Raw genomic sequence first — 18,179 nt, 5'->3', positions numbered from 1 at the left:
AATAAATTAAAAAAATAAAGTTGTTTTTTTTTTTTATAAATAAACTGTGTGTATTGAATAGAAAAAAATGCTAAGTTGATAATATATTATGAAAATTATTTTTAATAATATTATTAATAAATATTATTAATAAAATACGAAAATCGAGTAGAAAAATAAAATTAATAAATAAACAATAAAAAATTATAAATAATAATAAAAATATAAATAATAAAATAAATAAAAAATATCTTCTCTGAACTTTACATAAATTAATTTTCATAAAAATTACATTTTCCATTTTATATACATATGTATTTTGGACAAAGAAAATTGAATAAATCAAAGACCGAGAGTAAGGCTAAGGGAATAAAATTCATGAGAATCGCATAGCAATGCCAAAGGTCAATCTTGATTTTTTTTTTTTTTCTTATTCCCTGTGAATGTACCTTAAAATAACACATATATCTAGCTTATACGAATACTTTTATCAGCAGCTGTTCTAATGTTCCTCCGAGTGTTCATTGCAAATAAATATTTCGGTCAGATCAGGAGCATATGTACTTTATGGAATTGCAGATGTCTCTGGGCTGTCGCACATATATTTGCAATACTTTATGATACCCTTTCCACGCATTATTTATGCGTACAGGGTATAATAAAAGCACGACAAACGAAAAGGAAAAAAATTAAAGAACCATGACAAGTTGAACAAGCGCAAGCGAATATCGTCGTCGTCTTTTGGCCCTGCGCGGCCCGGCCCGGCTATGTTATTTGTTGCCTTTAATCTTTGTTTGCAGGAGGCGCAGGGGCTGGGCGGTGGCTCGAGAAATTTACGCGATTTCAGTTGCGCTTACAAAAGATTTGAGCGCAACTCAAGGACAACAAATGATAACGGTTAACACACAGCGCCAGCAGCAACTTCGACAGAGCCACAGCAATGCCTCCTAATGATACTGTCAACAAAAGCCAAAAGGGTCCAAGCGGGGGCGTAGGTACTAAGCCGCTATATGGGCGGAGCGGTGGACGTCGCAGCAAAAAAAAAAATTATATATATATATATATATATATATATATACAAAAAAATACGAACGAAGAAGAAAGACAAGAGGAGCTGCGACAAGAATATGATGATGACAGCAAAGACTGCGACTGCGACTGCGACAACAAATTTTTGCCATTAGATACTGTAAGCGAGCATGTATTGTTAAGAGTATCTTCTGGTTTTGGGGCATGTAGCAAATGTAGAGACAGAGAGAGGGAGAGTGAGAGCGGGGTGGCTGGGTTAGTGAGGAAGGGGGACAGCCAGATACCGCATAAGACAAACACGCAAGCCGCAACCCCATAGCAAAAGGCAGTTCCTCAGTTCCCCAGTTCCTCAGTTTCGAGCACTCGGCGCAAAAATCTACGTTCATTTGCATTTATTCACTTGACTTTGCTTTAACAATGAGGTAACTGAGGACTTGGTGAGATTGTGAGTGTAAGGGTACATATATATGTATATATGTGTATAAATGTATTTATGTCTGTGTGTGTGCGTGTTTGTGCTTTTGTTTTCCATACACGCGCCTGCCGCATAGATTGAATATTTGCTGCCTGACTCGCAGATTTGTTCGCATGCCGCGAATAGAATCATAGAATAATAATTCTAGAGAGTGTGAGTGACTATAATATACCCTCTAGCCAAATTGTAATGGCTAAGGGAGCAATGAAGATATTATAATGAAATTTTGGTACTTGTAGTAGATGGGGGCGAATGGCAAGAATCACAATGCCAGAGAGCGTGGGTGACTATTGGCATACCCTATATATAAGTATTCCAATCAGCTATGCGAGCAATGCAGAAATTATAATAATGCAGAATTATAATATTATATTAATTTTTATGGAGGGTGTGAGTGACTATAATTATACCCTATAATTTATTTTCTATACTACATTTTCAATAAATCCTATAGAGAATCAATATTTGAGAGCTTTCATTGCAAATTTTAGAGTCGTAGCACTTTTAGCTCTTGAGTTCCCTGAGCTAAACTTATAGGAGTAGGAGAGTTTAGAGTAGCATGAAAATGTCATTCAGCTTTTGTTACATACGCCCTCACAGGCACAGCATGCCTTACCTAGCTCATTTTACGGTATTTGGCATATCAAACATCATGTTTGGATGTCTTCATTTTTTTCACTTTGCTTTTTCTTCTTCGTATTGCCTAGCCTAACATACTTTTCATAAATGTATGCAATTCCGTACACACAAAAAATGCTTGTGCGTAGATCTGGGCTTAGTCTATGGGGGCGTGGCAATAGCAACGCAAATAGAATTGCAAGCGAGTAAATTTGAAAATAGAATTTAATTCGCAATGCCTGCAGCTTTGAACGTCTGTGTGTGTGTATCAGTCTGTGTGCGTGTGTGTGTCAGTCTGTGTGTGCGCGTGTATACATTGCAGTTAAAAACTCAAAAGTGGAAAACTTTGTTGCTTAACTCAGTTAATGCCAAACTTGCCAAGACCACGTCCCAAACTGGGGTCCGGCCATGAGCTCTCCTGAGGGCTATATTATGAGCCCTATATATATGAGCCAGACTTGAAAAATGTTATATGTTGTCTCCGTCTCTCACACTCACCTTCTCACTCACTCACTCACTCTGTCTCTTGCACACTGATTTACGGGAATCTATCGTATCGTCAACAGATTTATTGATCGAAAATTGTTTGGTGTGTGCGCTGAAGCGTATAAATTACTTTTGGGCATTTTGTGACAGGCCTTCATTAGGAATTTCGTGGCTTAATTATCATAATTCATAATGAATGCGGCAAATCAATAAATTTATGACAGTCCACTTTGTTAATAACAATAAATACTTGGGCTGGCTGCACAGAAGTGTAGGCGTGGCTGCTGTTGTTGACGTTATTTATAGCTTCAGGAAATGCAACAACAAATCTGAAAAACTAAATTTTCTTATAGCAAAAAATCCTGGAAAATATGTGATTAAATTATGGCAAATATACGCAATATTTAGGAATGTTTTGCTGCATATAAATATACAAAAATAAACTGAGATATCTCTAGCCCCATTGAATATGTACGAAAAGCCAAAAAACTTGGGCAAAAAATTAATATTAAATCCAGCAAAGTCTGTAACTGAGCTGAATAATAAATGTCTTATTGGGTAACACATAATGTAAATATTGAAAATATATTCAACAAGACTTTAATTGGTATTGGGCAACTAAAATATACCCTAAGCATTGAGCAGCGCTCCTAATCCAAGCTTCATTTCGAAGCAGGACTCAACTTCTGCTGCTGATCCAGAATATTTATAATTTATAGGCGCTGTCTAGTCTTCTGCTGCCCGTTAAACAACCATATTTCCATTTTCAGCATATAAAAATATCTAAAAAAAAATATCGTATATGAATAGTTAAAATTTCACATTCTTTAAGTATACAAATACAAAATATATTGATAAAATCAACAACTTTAGTCAACTCAGCTCAAGCCAAGCTTCGTTTGCTTTATATGAATATGCAAAGGCTAAAAACATGAATTCATTCCAGATGTAAGACATTTGGTTGGAGCATGCCGTTGCCAAACAATTGCAACGAAATCACCTGCCAGCTATTCGTGTTGCAACATTCGAGTCCAACTTGCAACATGGACGGCTTGCTGCCTCCTGCTGCCTGCTGGCCGTGGTCGCTGCTGCTGCTGCTCAAACAGAGCACAGTGAATATTTGAACATTGGAAATGTTTGCTTTGGCAGTCGAATCAGACTAGCGCTCGGCTCAGCTCTCCGGGCTAACCGGGCTGATGAGTTTCTTTATGCCAGATTGACTCTGTACGCTATACATGTGACTCTGACCACAAGCGACTAATCAAATATGCTATGCAAACACACACACACACACACACACACACATGCATGTGCACAGTCGACTTTGGTAAGTTGTAATGCGCATGCAAAGGAGTTGCGCATATGCCAAAATTGATTAGTGCAACGGAAACTGTTGCAATTAGCTTGTCTACAGACGGGGCACAGTTTTCAGCAAAATGTTGTCCAGACACGAAAGCCAACGGAGCAATTGCCAATTACCAACTACCAACAGCCAACAGCCAACAGCCAACTACCAACAGCCAACTGCCAGCTGGCAACTGCAGCTCAATTCTTACATAAATTGTTGCACTGCGAACTTAATGGCCGGAAATCATGCAAAGTGCAGCGCGGCGCCAGTTGCAGCAACAACAAAATTAAAGTCAATTTGTTTAGATAATAACTATAAACACGGCGCAAGACTAAGGGCGAGAGAGGCTAAGAAAGAGAAGCGGCTAGAGTGAGAGAGAGGGGGTAAGAGTGTTGCAAGTGGCAGCAAAACTTTGGCAAAGAAGGTTAACTTAAATTACGTATACGCAGCGTGCGCATAAAAGAAAAATTCTCTAACAAAAGAATTTTTTTTTTTTGGCATAATTCTCCATTGCTACCAGCTGCTACTGCTGCTGCTATTTTCTGCCAGTTGCCTGTTGCCTACTATTGTAGTTAGCAGTCAAGTGATAGCCGCAAACGTTAACAACAATGCCACCTGTTTAGTGCTAGGATTTGGCATCCTTGAAAGCCACAAACTGCTATCATATGCAGGCAAGCATTTGCATTCAATTTTCTAGCTGTCTGCCTGTTGGCTGGTTGCTTCTGTTAACCCAATTTTTAAACCGTTTTTTGTGCCATAGACAGGGAGTATTAGACTTTTCAATTTTTATGTGTAGCAGAAAAATGGGAGGCTAGGTCATTTCAATAGACGAATGAAGTCAGTTTGTATTAGACATAGTAAATGTATAAAATGGGCGATAACAGATTTTATTTCATTAGCAAAATAAAACTAGAAATAAATACAAACACATACAAAAAAAAAGAAAGAAATAAATAAAATATAATAAATTAAATATAATAAAATAAAAAATACAAATAACGAAATATAAAAATAAAATAAAAATATTGAAAGGAAACCCACATAAGAACATTAAAATAATGATTTCCAATTTTCAATGTGTTCAGGATATAAAAACTAATTAAACTACTAAAAAAAAAAAAAAAAAAAAAAAATAAAAATAAATAAATAAATAAAAATTAATATAAATTAAATACAATGTTAAATAAATAAATAAAAATTAATACAAATTAAATACAATGTTAAATAAATAAATAAATAAATAATATTGTAGTTAAAAATTTCTCTAAAATAAACGAGCAAAAAACAGCTAAAAATAAAATGCCTCTAATATACAGTCAAACAAATATATAATAAATTTTAATATAAAATAAATAAATTTATTGAAAAAAATAAAATGCCTCTAATATACAGTCAAACAAATATATAATAAATTTTAATATAAAATAAATAAATTTATTGAAATAAATTCACAAATTCTAATAAACTGACTAAAATACATTGTTAAACTTAAGAAAACGAAATATATATAGGTATGCTCCGACTGAGAGGCACGACTGATCGAGCACTGCAACAGACGCGTCTTATATAAGACCCAGGTAACCCGAAGTTGAGCAGTTCGATTGTGTCTTTACTCTGCTGCTCAATCGAGAAGAGAACTGAGTCGGAAAGCCTTGAGCTTAGAGTAGCTGGTATATAGAGAGTGGAATGGAACAGAGTGAAATATAATAGAGTGGAATGGAATAGAGTGGAATGTAATAGCGTGGAGTGGAATGGAGATGGAGGCTTGAACACTTGGACTGAGATCGCTGAAAACAACTTTGGCATGCTGATCAAGATGATATATATTATATATACTAAATGCTATCACTCTTCTATACCAAATGTGTATATGCCATATGCTGAGTATTACCTAGTCAATCACAATTCCATTTACAACCCTCCGCACCGCAGCAGCTGCAGTATTTTGTGGCAGCAAAAATTCTTGATTCAAGCCAAACAATTGCGGTCTGTGCAACTGCAGTGACTGCAAGCTGCGTTGCCTGGGCACACCTCGGCAGCCGAACCCCATTAAAAATGCTGTAAACACACACACACACACACAGACACCTGAACGCATGTTTGATTGAATGTGCATTAGCTTTGCCCTCCCTTCATCTCGCCCTCAATAAATTGCCAAAATATACTCAAAATATAGACCGCAATTTGATTTGTTTCCTGCGTTTGGGTTTTATCATCCGTCAGCAAATCAACTAGAAATGAAAAATGAAAAATAAAAAAAAAAATAAATAAAAAACGAAAAAGAAAATGAAAATGAAAAAGAAAAACATTTCAGAGCACTTTCGTCTGCTGCCAAAGTCAATTGGTCTTTGGGTTTGGTGTGTGGAAATGTCAATGGCATAAAACGGATAAAGGCCAAACACTGTCAGAGCTGTTTCCTTTTCTTCAACTCCCTAGCTCTGTCTCGCTCTGCCACACACTCTCTATCTCTCTCTGTCTCTCTAGTCATCCCCAATATAAAATGTGACATTTCACATTGCCGCCGCATGAAAATGTTAAGAAGCAACAACAACAATGAGAGCAACAACAACATAAAAGACAGGACGAGATTTGCCCAATCTCAATGCTCGGCGCCACATTTCAAATGCGAACTGCGGAATGGAAATAGCCAGTGGCTGCTGATGACGAAGAAGAAGAGGAAGAAGAAGAATGAGCTGGGGGCATAGCAATAGGAAATGGGAAATGGGCAAGGGGAATCGATCAATGGCATTCGTTTAGCTGTCCTTTCGGCCGCAAATAAATTGAACTTAAATAGGTGACGTCAAGGACATTTTAACCTAATATGCGCCCAGGAGCTAGCCAAAGGTATGCAGTGCGCTAAAAGCTGCAGAATAGCAGAAGCCCAGATACCCTGCAATTCAAGTGAAAATGGAGAGAAGTGAATTTTTCACAAGCTGAAAACTTGTTTAATAAATAAAATATATATGTAATGCTATACTAGGCATTTCATATATTGCAATGCTCTATTCCTCATTTCCTCTTCTCAAAATTCAATTTTACACAGTTAATACTATCTCATTATGCTAAGCAACAATTTAGCTACTTTGGCAGCTCTGCACTGCTCGGCGCCTTTGTTGTCAAATGGCAAATCTATTATAATGAAATGGAATGACTGTAAAAGGAAAACGAACCTATTCTATGTGCTCTACAGAAAACCTATTACAGTCAAAGCAAATTTATTTAACAGAAAATGCTTCAAAACGGCCAAATCGATTAGAAAAGGACATTCGCTGGCAGCTACTACGTGTGAGTGTATGTACCAAAGATACCCTGGCACCTGCTACTAAGTGGGGCTCAATGGGGACATTCTTGACGAAATCTAGATGCCCTACAGTGATGGGCTGTGGCAGCTATGAGTATTTCCAGATATAAGACTTGGTATAATATGCTATATTGAAAAAAAAAAAAAATATTAATTTAATTATTAAACAGTTTGTCTACATGATATTTTAGATACCCTACAAAATGTTTTTATTTTTTAAATTATTTTTTATGAGTATTTCCAGATATAAGACTTGGTATAATATGCTATATTGAAAAAAAATATTAATTTAATTATTAAACAGTTTGTCTACATGATATTTTAGATACCCTACAAAATGTTTTTATTTTTTTATTATTTTTTTTATTAATAAACTTAAAGTCCAAACTCTTAGACCTTCAGCTAGCGCATTCATCGGCCTGCTATTCCCTCGTCTGTTTGCCTTTGATTATGCTCCGAGTCCCCACAGAGGAGCCACCAAATTTGCCACATCCTGCGCAGCAGCTGATATCGACAGCGACGCGACGTCGCCTCTCTAAGTGTGTGCGTGTGTGTGAGTCAAGTGTGTGTCTGGGAGCTGGGCTCAAATTAAGTGGACTGGCCAAAGAAAAAAAAAATTGAAGAAGAGGAAAATTCCAAACTGTCTGAATTTTTTGTTCCGTTTTTGTTTTTGTTTTTGTTTTTTTTTTTTTTTTTTGCATTTTTATTATTATTTCTTTTTGTTTTTGCTTTTAATAATATTTTTTTACTTTGATGCAGAGGCCACTTTGGTCAACATTTGTCCAAGACTTTGCCTAAATCTTTGTCTGTGCTCACACTCACACTCGTGCCTCATCTCTTTCTCCCTCTCTGTCTCTCTCTCTCTCTCTCTCTCTTTCTCTCTCTCTTTCTCTATTTTCCATTTTTCCGCTCCCTCCTTCTCTCTCTCTTTCTCGCTCTGTTGATGCGTCGCATTACGGAAGTTGACAATTTAATTTTATGTACTGAAGGACTCGCCGGATCTGACCGGATCCTGGCCCATAGCTGCTGTGGCCCGTATAGCATTCTGACAGACAGATACTAAACATTTATTGAAGTCACAGCCGTTTGGCATTGCTGTTGCTTGAGCTGCCCTTTTTCTTCCGCCGTTGTTGTTGTTGTTGCTGGCCCCGAGGTCGACTATTCAAAGTGCTTAGTCAAGCAGACATTCACTGTATTCACTTGGCATTCGTAATCGTATTCTAATTTGCACGTGCTTGCAATTTGGCACAAAATCCAAACGCACTGCCAAATGCCTCTAATGTGTGCCTTTTGTGTGTGTGTGGGTGTGTGGGAGTGTAAGAGTGTAAGGTATAAATCTTCATTAGGCTCAAACTCAAACTCAAACTGAGGCACAAGCTGGCGGCATTCACATGCCCTCCGCACCGTCAGTCATACACAGAGATTCACTCATGCCACTTGCCACATGACGCACTTAACTTATGCTCTTTATATATTTTGCGCTTTTGCTGACTTTTCCATCTGATTTCACACACACACACAGAGAGCGAGAGTCGCCCTCTCTCGCTTGCCTCTCTTTCTTTCTTTCTCTGTCACACAGAAATGTGAACACAGCTCAACGGCTTTACAGATAAAAAAAAAAAAGGAAAATCAGCTGCAGCATATTTGTACCTTATTTATTTTGCTTCGCATAATTTATTAATGTTGCGCATACTTTTCTTCAATTTTTTTTCCTTGCCCAGCCTTGCCTGGGCTTTTGATACTGCATATTCACATAAATATTGATGGGTATATTCAATGCAGGAAAAACGTATTAAATAAGTTGGCATTGCGAAAATCAATTGGAATTTTTAATCGTTTTCATTGAATGTGTTTATAACTCAATAATGCTGACTTCAGTAGCTAAAAGCTTTGCTTAATAGGCACTCACAACTTGATTAAAGCTGTGAAAAGCTTTAAAATCAGCCTTGAAGGGGCAAGGTCCTATACATATGTAGTATATATCTCTAGAATATATATCTAGTATATATCTGTATATATCATATAGTGTAATTCAATCATTTTATTTATTTAACGCTTCAAGAGCTTTCATGAGCTTTGTTGTTCCTTCATTTCGTAGATTAATCTAAGGGGCAAGTGTCAATGCCAGCTACTGTCTATAGCAAGACAGGCATTAGTTCTTCAAGCTGTTTCGTCTACCATTTGCTTATTCATCTTACTCACTCTCTCTCTCTCTCTCCCACACACTCTGCCTATGCAGGCTCTACATATATATGTAAGGCTGTAAGTCTCTATAAATATATAAGTAGACGCTGACAATCTCGCCCCATCGAGCAGGCTTCAGCGCCGAGGCGTCATTTATTGACAAAAAAGAATAAAAAAAGAGCGAATGCTGATGCCTCATTTGATGAAGTGGCATAAAAATCAGAATTTGATACTTACGACAGCCCCAAAAGTTACCAAAAATAGAAATTGAGTGATGAATTGGTGAAAGGCGGAAAAAAGTAAGTATGCACACATACATATACATATATATATAAATAGGCACAAATATATGTATATGAATTAAAGTAATTGAATCACTTGGCTTATTGTTGGGATTTGTGAAATGCTCACATAGGTTTAGCATTAAGTAAGGCTAGCCATAAGATACTATATAGGGTATTTGGCTAAGGCCCACTTAAGTTGCGATGTGTTTGTACAGGTTTTTGGTAAAAGAATTTAATAAACTGCTGCATACATAATTATCGATTGATATAATCAAAGACAAGAATAATGATATAGCCATATCAAAAAATTGAAATAAATTTTAAAATTCAAGTAAAAATAAAAAAGTATATATACATATACAAATAAAATAATAATAATAATGAAAATAAAAATAAATATTACAATTAATATAATATAACAGTGAAATACAAATTTCACCAGAAATGAAAAAAAAATGTTAATTAAAAAAAAGAAATAAATAAAAATTAAAAAATAAGCTAAAATATATTTTTTAAAGTTTTTAAAATTAAAAATTCATAACAAAAAAATTAAATTAAATAGAATATTTTTGTTTTTTTTTTTTTAATTTTTAAAATTAAAAAGAATAATACATAACAAAAAAAAATTAAATAAAATTATATATAATTCCATTATAAATACATACAGAAGTGTTTTACTTTATTTGCACAAAATGCGCACAAAATGGGCGGATAAGAAAATAATTTGCTTTATGCAACTTACCAGGCAGATTTTAATTTAGCCGCACACAAACTTTCGCAAGAATTAAATTGGAAAATGCCTACAACATGAAAGAGAATAAGAATATTAATACAAAATAAAAAACCAACAAAGTTTCGCTATAACTTTTTGCAGCAAACAGAAAATATGATTATATATGGCTTACTGCATATTCCCAGGTATTAATTAAATTTTTGGCTGCCTCAAAAGTGCGGCTAATTAGTGTAGCGCCGTGCCTTCAACTGCCACGCCCACGCATTCAAAAATTGTGTAAATATTATTGTAGACATTTCGAAAGCAGAAGAAGCAGAAGAAGGAGAGCAATAAAAACAAAAACAATTTGAACTATGCGCAAATTTATTGCTAACAAAATGGTGAGAGAATTTGTTGAGTTTTCTCGATTTTGTGCAATAGTCCAAGTTGAGCACTTAGACACGCATTGAAATAAAATAAATAAAATTACAAGAAACGTGGCATCGTCTAAGGCCAGCTGAGCGCCCATTGTGGCTGGGTTGCCTGGCAGCCACTAGCCTTTGTTGGTGGGGGGGAGGGACGCGCCTGCTGGAGCTAGAGTCCTGCGACTTGGGGCTGCCATTTGGCAGATAGAAAGCCAATTTTATGACTCAACTTAAATAGGCACTTTACTTTACTCTTAATGCCTTCTTATGGGGCGCGCAATTAGTGGGCCTCGCTGGGGCAGCTGTTAGTTTTTGGGGGCGTGGGCGGCCCAGGAAGAGTGCGCCATTAATGATTGTTAAGATCGCTGGCAGCGGTGACGTTTTATTGTTAAATAAATGGCAAATAGTCGGTCGGGGCTCGTCTAGCAACTGCAACTGCCACACGACGCACTTATCTGGATTTTACACTACACCCAAAAGCTGTGTTTGTCTTGGCTCTGTTTTCTTGTTGTTGTTTGTTGCTTTTCTTCCTTTTTTTTTTTTTTTGGTCATTAATGTTAACGCGTTCAATAAAAATTATGACAGTTGCAAAGTTAAACGCTCTGGCGGACATTCGACGCTGTACGTGTGGGCGTGCCACAATTAAACTCTGCCACATTGCCGTCGGCTGGCTCGGCGTGGTTCGGTTCGCTTCCCGCCCGGCGGCCAGTTGACGCATTTTCACTAAATTACCGCCAAGTGTCAAATGCAAACATTTCGCTTCAACAATATTTGCAATAAAAACAGCAACAGCAGCAGCAGCAACAACAAAAACAACAACAACAGCAATAACAGACAGCAGAAGATGAAGAAACAGCCACTGAGCTTTTCGCCAAACTTTTCCCGTTCATTGCGCGAACTCAAAAACTTGGCAGCTGACGTCAAGTGTATCCGGGCCACAAAAGTTAATAGCGAAGTTCAGTTCGCTGGAAGCCTCAGAAATGTTGCCAAAATTCAAAACTAAATGCTGCTGGTCATACACACACACTCACACACACTTAGATACACCCACATACTCATAACACTAATTGATAAATTTGGAGCATTTAATTAAAAGTTTTCAATTTGCTTTTGGCCTCATTGTTGGAAAATGCATTGCAGCCCGAAAATTACTCGTGTCAATTGTTTTGTATGCCCTATTTCAAATTATTGCCGAACCGCAAATTTAGTTAAGAGCGACAAATAAATTATGTGCACAGTGAGAGAGAGAGAGAGAGAAAGAGGGAGGGAGGGAGAGAGAGAGGGTGCTGCTAGGCAGCAAATTTTGCGGCGGCAATGCGAATTTAAAAAGCACATTCATATAATTTATATTTGTGTGTGTGGGTGTGTCTGTGTGTGTGGGTGTAATGCCTATCATTACAGACTCTCAATCTGACTGAGTATACTGCTATTGAGGGTAAAATATATTTATATATCGGTAGCTTATGAATGCATATAACATTTATGCTTAGAGCTTGTATAATATATACATATGATTATTTATTATATATACCTCCATATATATTTAAGCAGATAGACCCTCAACTTACTCACTTTTGTAAGTCAAAAATCAGACATCAAATCAAACCTGAGTCTAGCTTTGAAAAAAGTTTGATTTGAAAATAAAGCAAAAGTTGTGAGCGAACCGCAGCTGCCAGCCATAAAAAAGTTTGATTGATTTTCTATAGAAAACAGAAATGTATAATATGTAATATAAATATTAATATAACATATATATGTATGTCTTATAAGTATAATATATTTATACATTTAATTTTAAGGAATATTTATAAATCCTTTAAAATATAAAACAAAATTTTTTTAAATGTTTCATTTATCATATCATATACATGAATTTATTATATATTTTCCTTGTAAATATCAGTCCTCCACATTATGTGTTTATATTTATATTTCAGTTCAGCTTATGTAAAAGTATATTTTATTTTTTTATTCACGCATATTCAACTATCGTGTCCCTGCTATATTTTGATTATTTTATTCACATTAGGCCAGCGCTACGCTTGTTATCTGATTTCATATACAAAAATAACAAATTGTGTAAAATTGATGAGCGTGCAATTATATATTTATTTTATATAATACACACACAATCTATATACAATATATATGTGTATATACTTAGCATATTTATCAATTAAAAACACTAAAATGGACTGTCATTAAAATTGCAGCCTGCGGCTAAAAATCAAATTAAATTTGGCAAATTTGCCCATGAAATGCAATTAAATGAATATATTATATATAAAAATATATATGTTTAAATATATTTTTAATTAAATTATATTATAAATGAAAGACATCATTGAAGAGATTTTCTGTGCATATTACGCATACGCCCCGCATGCCGCAAGCCGAAATGATTACCAAAATATAGCGACACACGCAATCGCATACACACACACACACACACAGATGACAAATCATTGCTTTAACAGACAGCATAACAAACAAGACGCAACTTTTGATTAAAATGTCATGATACACACACACACGCACACACATGCAGACACACACACACACTCGCTGACAGCGTAAATAAATGCTTGCTTTGCTGCTTGCATATGCAAAAGTTTCGCGAATGCCGCAGCGGTAATAATCACACACGTAAGCACACACACACACATACACACACACGACTGCACGTGCATGTTGTGCAGCCAAGGCAATTTGTTGCTGTTGTTGTTGCCTTTTGCGCAAAATGTTTGTGGCGCCGTTTGCTGCTGCTGCTGCTGCAGTTGGGTTTTTCTTGCACCTCACTGAGTTGACAATGCGCAGCGCTTGTAAATCCACAAAGAACCACAACGTACCATAGCAACAACAGCAGCAACAACAACAACAACAGCAACAGCAATAACAACAGCAGCCAAAGCAACTGCCGCCGCATCAGCTACTCGTTGTGAAAAATTCAATTACAAAGTCGTCCAACAGCAGCCAAGGAATGCAAAATAACAAGAAAAAAAGAATAGAAGACGATGTTGCGGAGGCAAACAGTGAATGATTAAATACTCTAAGGCTATGTTCTGATTGAAGAAAAAGGCAACGGAAAGGAAAATGGGAAAGGCAAGGAAAGGGCAGAATAATAAGAAATAAAATATATAAAGGAAAATGTATGAAACTGTATGAAATCCTCTCAACTCTTGAACTTAACTTTAGAGAACTATTCCTATGACATTTTTTACTGGAAGCTTTATTAATTAGGTCAAATATCACATATATAAACCAAAAAGTTTTTAAAATGATTAAAAAAGGAAATAAATAGAGTATAGCAATAGAAAGAGTGTCACTAAAAAGAAAAAAAGCAACAACAGAAACTATTTTAGAAATCCAAAATATTTTTGTATTTTTATAAATTTTTAAATAAGAAAACCAGAAAATATATTAACATATACAAATATAAAGATAATAAATACATAAGTAAATATTCAAAAATCATTAAATTTATTTTTTACAGAGAAAAGAAAGGAAATATATTAACTTACATATATTTATTATATTTACTTATAAAAAATTAAAAATAAATAATAATTTCATATTATTTTGAGAGAGAGAGTTTCAATCTTATAAGCTTTAGTAATATATAACACTAAAAATCTGAAAGACAACAAAGAAGAAGCCCATATGGTTTATTAAATTCTGGTTTATTAAATTCCAATAAGAAAATATATATTTCATGACTTCATCCGAATCAGCTTAGGAAAATTTGATATGCATAGTCGAAGCAGAGTCATAACGACTTCGGACTATCGTTCACACACAGTTCGCAACAAAATTATAATGCAGCGCGTTAGAGTATAGACAAAACTTTTTTATGGCATTTGCAGCAAATGCAAATGCCGAAGCAACAGCAACAACAGGAACAGCGATAGCCAGTTGTATGTGTGTGTGTGTGTGTGTTGTGCGGTCGTCATTTTGTTCCAGCTGAAATGGAAAAAAAGAGAAGAAAAACGAGAAAACTCTGCGAGTTTGCGAAATGCGAACTACAAAAGTAGAAAACGGCAACGGGCAACGGGCAGCTGGCAAATGTTAGCCGAATTCTGTAAGCAGTCACGTGCGAACGTGACAAAAATGCCACGATGATGCGCCAAGCTCTCTGGACAAGTTTCTCCCAGAGCCGTAACCAATGGCCATAAGCAGACAGAGCTACAGAGATGGAGATGGAGAAGGAGAAGGAGACGGCGATGGATATGGCGATGGAGACGAATGCAAAGCTGCAAAAGCTTGACTCGCATTGTACTCACACAGCAGCTGTGTGTATGTGTCTGTGTGTGTGTGTGTGTGACTGTGTCAGTCTTTATATTACACTGTTTTCGTAACACGGCTTATGACCGAGGTCGCGCCACAACATAGCAGAGAGTACCGCAAATGCGATATAGTTTGTAAGAGATTCGTGGGTGTTGCCATGGCCGAGGCAGTGCGCATTCAAATGCGAAACTCCTGAAAATAACTGTGAATTATGCGCACACAAATAGATTGTCAATTGATGCATCAGCTGCATCATATGTCATCAGCAGCAACAACAGCAGCAACAGCAACAGCAACTGCAACTGCAGCTGCTGCACTCAAATGCCAAACCATTGAGAATGGTTTATCTATGTATGTGTCTCTGGTTCGCTATCAACATGACAGATTTGTCTGTGCAAGTGCTTATCATATTTTAGATTATTTATCAATTTTATTTAATTTTTTTATTTTTATTTATTTATTTTTTTTTTTTTTGCTAAACATTTCTGTACAAACTTATTGCAAATACAATATTTGATTTTTATTGATTCTGCGCTGGCTCATAAAATTTAGCTGAAATTTGAGCTATGTTTGAAGTTTTATTTATCTAGATATTATATTGATATGGCAATCAATATGAATAGTTATTCGTTTCAGTTTCATTAAAATGTAATATTTGTGTAATTTGATCAAGGCTAATTGAACAGAGATTCAGCTTAAATTAGGGATTGACTGATGGCTGCGTCAATCATTCAAAGTTTACGACACATGACACTATTATATCTATGCACTCATAGATATACACATGCATACACACACACATGCACATGCACACTTGCATAACTTTTGCTCTAGTTAAACTTTCTTCATGAAATTTTGAGAGAGCATAAAATATGGAAAAATAAATAAATAAATAAAATGAAAATTCAATAAACTCTACTTATGTTTCTACGATTTGCAATATCATAGATAGACAATATAAATTTACAGCTGATTCTGATTGCAGCTTTTGTGATTATTTCGGTTATCGATTAATTCTAGATGTGACTGATGAGGTCATTGGGCTTATGCAACTCAGCTCATATTCCATATATGACACATGAGCTATGCCACGCCTCCTTCTCTTCAATACATTCTAACACATTCCATTTCCATCTGTATTTGCACTTTCAAAAATGATCTGATTTATGACAGTTAATTTTCATGACTCAATTCAAAATTATGATGAACTGTAATTGAATTGCAAAATGGAAACTTATTATAATTAATTATTGCAGCTGAATCACATCAATTCGTGGTCTTTATTGCAAATTCAAATGATTTTGCAAGCAAGCAGAGCTTAAATGATTTATGGGAAATCAAATATTGTTGCATTTCGGCGTGTTTATTGAATCAACTGATAGTAATAAATGTAATAAATGTTGAGAAGATGACAATTTGTTGAACATGTCTTTGGTGCAGTCTAATGAGAGCAGCATTAAATGCAAATCAAATCAAATTGCCAATCCAATCAATAGTTGTCACTGACATTCACAAATTCATTTCTGGTTTACAAAATACTTTCTCTCTCTCTCTCTCTCTCTCTCTCTGTGAAATGAAATTTTTGGTTTAATTGTGGCTTAGAAGTGCGTGACCAAATTAATAGAAAGCAATTGAGATTTGAATTTTGGCATTTTGCCCTAATTGATATGAGAGGCAAATGCCAATCAAGGACAAATGCAGAAAACCAAATTTTAAATTGTTCAATGCAATTATGTTTAATAGGGAAATATTATTGGGTTTACACAAATGAGTTTCAGTGATGCCGAAACGTGTTATGCGGTCGCCTTAATGTCAAGTACCCAGTCCCATCAGCATCAGTCCGCACCATAAAAGGTTAATAAACGTGGCATATAAACAAAAAGCAAACCACAAGCTTCCACTCTCTCTCCTTATGAACTCCTCACTCTTCCTCCACATATTTATGAAATAACACAGAGATAAACAAGCATTTGGCTATAGCCCGGTGATTGTGCAATGGGTAGCGGGTATTATTGATTGGCGGAAGGAGTAGCAGCAGCAGTAGCAGCAGCTGGAGGGAGTCGAGTTGTTAATCAAGATGTTAAGCTCATGAATGTTGGCTTCTTATATAATTCAATTATCAATTATGAACTTTTGATACATGAGCGCTCAGTCTCAACTGACTGAAGTCAATTACATGGCGTATACGTAATATATTTTTAATGAAAGTATTTAAATAACATTTGAAAGTTAATTGCGTGTGTGCTCAGGGGGCGTATACGTAATTTATGCAATGCCTAAGAGTTGTGTAAATACAAATATTTATGAATTTCTATTTAAATGAAAACGATGCGATTGAATTTATTAATATAGAAACTCGAACGGCATATTGAAATGGAATATTAAATGGATTTAAATGAATTGTAAATTTATTCAAATTTAATGAACTATTCAATGAAATAGTAGCTCAAATTTACATTGCTGCATTTTATTGTATTTCATTTAGTGTAATATATTTTTATGACAACAATAGAATTTATTTAAATTTGATATTTTAATATTTTAATGAATTAACCTAAAATAGTTGCTCAAAATAATATACATTTTACTATATTTAAATCATATTCTGGAAATTCAATGAAAGCATAGCTAAATTTTATATAAATTAAATTATAAATAAATTTTTATTTATTTAAAATTTAGCTAATTCATTGAATTTTTAGTAAAGCTCAATAGCTTAAATTCAAATATATTTTATTGTGCAATTTTAAGCAATTTAAATTCGAATTTCATATTTTATGTGTCTGCTATAATTATATTAAATTGCGACAATTTAATAGCAATATAAAAATATTTTATATATATTTTAATTTGTGCAAATTTTGGCTACTACTTAAGTGATTGCTATTCATTAGAAATGCAAGCTCAAATTTAAATATATTGTATTAAATAAATACGAATTTATTATTGTATCAATTCGAGCTGAGCTCCTTTGTGTTCTATCTCGGCTCTAATTTGCTGAAATTGCTGCAAATAAATAAAATGTTTTTATTTGTACAAATTTTATTTGCTTTA

General features: G+C 35.0%; 1 protein-coding gene across 2 annotated transcripts in view; it reads left to right on the top strand.

Moving 5' to 3' along the window:
- LOC6579131 overlaps positions 1 to 18,179 on the top strand; it is a 54,511-nt gene that overhangs the window by 13,176 nt on the left and 23,156 nt on the right. The window lies entirely within an intron of this gene.

The sequence above is a fragment of the Drosophila mojavensis genome, unplaced genomic scaffold (assembly GCF_018153725.1).
Source record: "Drosophila mojavensis isolate 15081-1352.22 unplaced genomic scaffold, ASM1815372v1 contig_80, whole genome shotgun sequence".
NCBI classification, from domain to species: Eukaryota; Metazoa; Arthropoda; class Insecta; order Diptera; family Drosophilidae; genus Drosophila; species Drosophila mojavensis.
The sequence above is the reverse complement of the archived record's forward strand: the minus strand, read 5'-3'. Positions and strand labels throughout refer to the sequence as shown.